The sequence below is a fragment of the Morone saxatilis genome, unplaced genomic scaffold (assembly GCF_004916995.1).
Source record: "Morone saxatilis isolate NCDOM2014 unplaced genomic scaffold, NCSU_SB_2.0 Contig24, whole genome shotgun sequence".
NCBI lineage: Eukaryota > Metazoa > Chordata > Actinopteri > Moronidae > Morone > Morone saxatilis.
The window spans coordinates 27,047,391-27,052,742 of NW_023339807.1; positions in this window are offsets into that span (position 1 = coordinate 27,047,391).

Consider the following 5,352-nt stretch of genomic DNA (forward strand, 5'->3'; position numbering starts at 1 on the left):
GCTCGGTCCCTAATAATAGGTAAGAAATCGAGCAATTTCAATAGGGACCTCCAGCGGTCGCTGGCTCGGTCCCTAATGATGATTAATTTAATCAATTAATCGATCAACTGACACCTGGAACTGCTACCTCAGCTCTACTGATCAGAATCATGATAAATGATTTTCAGGATGTCTTCAGCTTGTTGAACAACCTGCAGAAGGACAGAAACAGCAGTTTGTTACCTTTACTCGTCACCACGTGGAAGAACAGAGAGACAAACATCAGCTGGACGACAAACATTCTGTCAGGAATCTGTCGATTGAACCTAATTACTTTGATTTTATCCATCTGTTTCTTGCTCTCTCTCTCTCTCTCTCTCTCCGTCTCTTTACTTTCACTTTCTTTGTTGACAGAGTACTGGAACAGTTTGAGCCAATCACAATCCTGCACTGACGTGTCTCCAGGCAGATTAGAGGACAATTGTAAGGTGTATTTTACAGACAGACAGACACTGTCTACTGATACCACAGTAAAAATCTAACAATGTATTAGTAAAAAAAGCTAGCCACAGATCGATGGTCTAGTGTGGAGGTAGTCCGTGCTGTGTTGGAGTTCTACCTGGAGAACCCTGAAGGAAGGAAGTCTCTGACTGCTGTTAGTACCGGTGAATGCTATATCTAGTTTCATATGATATCAGTATCTCCACTAGCTTTAAAAGGGAGCCTGCTACAGCCTCTGAAACCCTCTGTGGAGTGGAAGAGGGGAGGATAATAGTGTAGCATTGGGGGGGCATTCAGGAAAGGATAGGGACTCCATAGTTCTGCTGGGGGGACTTCAGTGATCATGGAGAAACCTGGAGGAGGAGATTAGGAGGAACAACAACAGTAGCAACAACTATATTAGTAGAAATGGCTGATGATGACTATAATAGCCACAACGATGAGGGATGAATGATAATAATAATAAAAACAACAATCAGTAATATTAGCAGTGGGGGTCAAGCAGGACAACAGCAGGGTGAAGTTAGTAACGTGCATTAACGCATGAAGGAACTGCAAACTTTCATTTCTTTGTTCAACCTTGTTGTATAATAATAAATTAAAATGAGATACACATTTATCAGCTGCAACATGAATTAAACACAGTAATGCATCAATAATTATAATTCAATAACATAATAAATACTCTGCATAATGAGTACTTAAACTATATTTTGATTGTAATGAACTGTAAAAATAAAACTCAATTTAAAGGCAACTGTCTTCACTAAAGTCAAACTCAAACGTTTAAGTTCTGAAATAACATTTCTGGGCTTGAACTTTTGGTTCTTCTTTGGAAAAACTTGAAAATTCTTTATTTTGTTTTTAAAAATACAGCAAGCTGTGAACCCGATTTTTTGTTTGCTTGAAAATATTCTTTGCAAAGGAAAATATCAAATAATTGACCAGTTTTAAATGGTACATTTAAAATGCAATTTAATATATTCTTAATATAAAATTGAAAACAGAATCTTATGTGTAAAATTATATTGTGGAATTACATTATGATTTTAATATTGTCTCTTTTAGGCTTCCATATTCAGAGTGACATGTTGGATGTGCAAAAAATAAACTCAGATCGTCTGTCCATCCATCTGTCTCAATGTCTCATGTTCTTCCAGGAAATCCTCTGAGGTCGACTTCCTGCTGACACCATCCAGTCACACCTCTATACTTACACTTTTATTTTGGAAAGTCTTTCCTGTTGTGGAAGCTGTCACACACTGAGTAAGTTGATTAATGGACTCATTCTGCTCTGTTGTGATTGTGTTCACGGTCTCACAGCTGTGGTGACCTTTGACCTCCTGTCTATGCAATGTTTATTAACTCAGGGCTAGCGTTAGCATTAGCTCACTCGCTCTAAATGTAGGAACAGAAAGAGGAATCTGAGCTGGCGCTGACTCTGACACTCGATCACTCTCCAAGCGAGTGACCGCCAGCCCTCCACCAATCACACGCAGCCTGGGGTCCAATGTTGACCAATCAGAGTGGAGACAGACAGCTGGTCATGCAGGTGGAGGAAAACAGAAAAAGAAGGGTGTGTGTGAGGAATGGAGGTCGACTGTAACATGATGAGAGTCGATGTGCAGGATGTGTTTCAGGAACAATCTTTTCATAGATTTTATTATTACAATACTTTATTATTTGTTTATTATTACATTAATTTATTTTGCTATTAGTTTTGTATTATTACTTTAGTTTAGATTTATAAGATCTACACTAAACATTTAATATGTTCGATAAAGTGTTAATTATCAGGAATTAATGGCCAACATGGAGTCCATTAATTCCTGATAATGAACACCTCAAAGGGCATTATCCTCTTATACCTATCTACAACACTGACCAGTGTCCTGTATCTACAGCACTGACCACTCACCTGTGTCCTTTCTGTCCCTACTCAAGTTACGGTGAACACACAGTTTCACTGTAAATACTTAGTTTGTGTCCTACATCAGGAATTAACACCTGCAGCCTCAGAGTCCAGTATTCACCCAAACCATGGTCTATACACACCCAATTCTAATTTTCATCATCAGGAAAGAATGGGATAATAAGCTAATGTTTGCAAAATGTTGCTAACTTAGCTAACAATTGATGTACTTTAGAAAAATAGATGTAAGAACTATTTAGTTAATGATTAATATAGATACAGGTTTGCTGTGTAGCATTGCACCAAACGTGTGTAGTTACTACAGAGTTGACAATATGAATATACTCAACAATGCACAACAATGATACAGTAATAGCCATCCATCACATAAGATAAGATATTCCCACAATGGGGAAATTCCAAAATCCATCCACAGCTGCAATCAAACAATGTCAGTATCACATTATCAATGAAAATAGTAATATCCAATATCACTGCCCTACATTCGAAGCATAAACTGAAGGAAAATCAACGTTAGATAAAAAAAATGTATCAACTTTTAGATGAGAAGTGCCTCATTGTTTCAATGCTATTAACTGCCGATCACCGTCCACTAGAGGCCACCACAGGATAATCATTTATAGATAAGTACAGCAGCTAGAAGAAGAGCAATAGATTAATTTACAGCAAAAGGACAAAGACATGAGACGTCTTCAGTTAGCAGCTCTGTAAAGAATAAATAAAATAAGACTGTGATCTGTCTGCAGACCTCAGGTTGTTGATTAAAGTGCTGATGCTTCTTTTAAAACACTGGGACATGTCCCAAGTGTCCCATTTATCAGTTTGAACATTAATATAACTTTATCACTACATTCTGTTGTTATTTATGTTTTACATACAATGTTCCGACCATTGTATATATATGTGTGTGTGTGTGTGTGTGTGTGTGTTTGATGTGAGCAGCTGCAGTCGGAGTAAACAACAGAGTCAGATTACACACACACACACAGTAACCTAATTCAAACCTGAACTTAAGTATAAATTGTCCTCACTGTTTCAAAGCTTTTAAAAAAAGTTCCCATTTTAGAAATAACCAAAACAAGTTTTTACTTTCCAAAAAACATAATAATTTTCAAGAATTTTGACACTTGGCAGAAACTGAAGACCAGAGAGAGACTCAATATGAGCAGGAGATCCAGACTGGTGTGTCAATACCGGCTCTCTAGTACATTTTGTGTTTTTGTTTATTTGTTCTACAAATGTTTCTTTATATATATGTATAACTGTACGTATAAGATTATCTTTATGTTGTTGAACTTGTTCTGTTTATTTATGCTGTTAGTCTGTTTGTACATGGAGAGCAAAGTAAAACCAGAGTCAAATACCTTGTATGTGCAAACATACCTGACCAATAACAGTGATTCTGATGCTGAAATAAAAGATAAAATCTTTCTACAGACATCAGAACCATCGTCTCCATTTCCTCCCACTGTTGTTCTTGCTGTGCATCTTCGTCTCTGTCCTTTGCCTCCTCACTCCTTTACCCTTAAAAGGAAGTTTTTCCTTGCCACCGTCGCCAAGGTCTTGCTCATGGTGGTACTGTTGGGTCTCTGTAAATGTTAAAAGGAGTTCGGTCTAGACCTGCTCTAGGGAAAGCGATGCTTCTATGTGGAAGGAGTATTAGAATGCTCAATGTCAGAATGTGTCAGATTTCACGTTGTTCCCGGAGTTTTCCATTGCTTGTCTCATCTGCACAGGTGTTCTCATGGATCGCGGTGAAGCCTCCGCCTGCCAGTGGTCCGCTGCTTGACCTACGCCATTGCTGAAAATTACTTGATATTTAGTTGTTGTTACAGTTGATCTATCTAGTGTACCTTATTACACGTAGTCTATTATTCGGCGACGTTTAGCTGTGTTACTGGTTTGGTTAGCTGCTCGCTGTCCCCCATCATTGCTGCTGGGTCAGTCGTTATTGTCTTTTTTCCGCAATTGATAGGTCATCGGTCAGCTACTGATTATGGTTACCGTTGTATGCTACTGGTTGGTTGCTGTGAGGATCTGGTCTGTCTCTCTCTGTGTCTCTCTTCTCGTCTCTGCGTCTCTCTCTCTCTGGCTCCGCACCAGGCACTGAGAGCTGAAGGGTCTCTGTCCTTGAGGTTCTGTCGCCGCGCTGTCTAAAAAGAGTCTGTTTCCCTCTGCGCGCCCCCGTGCGGCAAGTGTGTCTCCGATGGGTACTGGTTTGGGTCTCTGTAAATGTAAAAAGAGTTCAGTCTAGACCTGCTGCGTATTTGAAAAGTGGTCCTGAGAGCGATAACTTCTAGTTATTGAATATTGGGCCCGCCTATACAAATAAAATTGAACTGGTGAACTGACATTGGAATCGCCATTAGACAGAACAAGAGTTGCTTGATTGCACCAACGAGCAGTGAGGTGTGTTATTTACACTCTGGGCAGGCAAGCGAGATCTGAGGTCTCATTAATGAGGTATAAATTGCTCCTTACTAAGGCTGTCATTGTGCAGACCACTCCAGCAGATGAATATTAAGAATCACCTCAATAATTCGGCAGCTTTATCTGATTGTAAGAGCTAAAGCTTGGGATAGACAAACTCTGAGAATTCAGATATAGAAATCTGATATGGGTTTAGAGCAGCCGGTACGACAGTATAACAAATAGAACTGGCTTGCAGGTTTTCCGAGTTTGGGGTGGAGGAAAGCTAGAGACAAGGCTGTTCACGAGTGTTATACAGATTTATTCAGTTTTGTATTAGGGGTGCAATGTAAAGACGCCGGGTTGAATCACTATATGGTGCTACTGCCACGGCTCCCTCGGCCGAGTGGCCTCGGATGTGGAGTATAATGAGTGAACCTGGTGGATTCGATTCACCTATTCTGGGCTCACATCTAATTATGTGCGTATGAGCACGAATTTCATAACAGACAGTTATCTCAGGACACTTT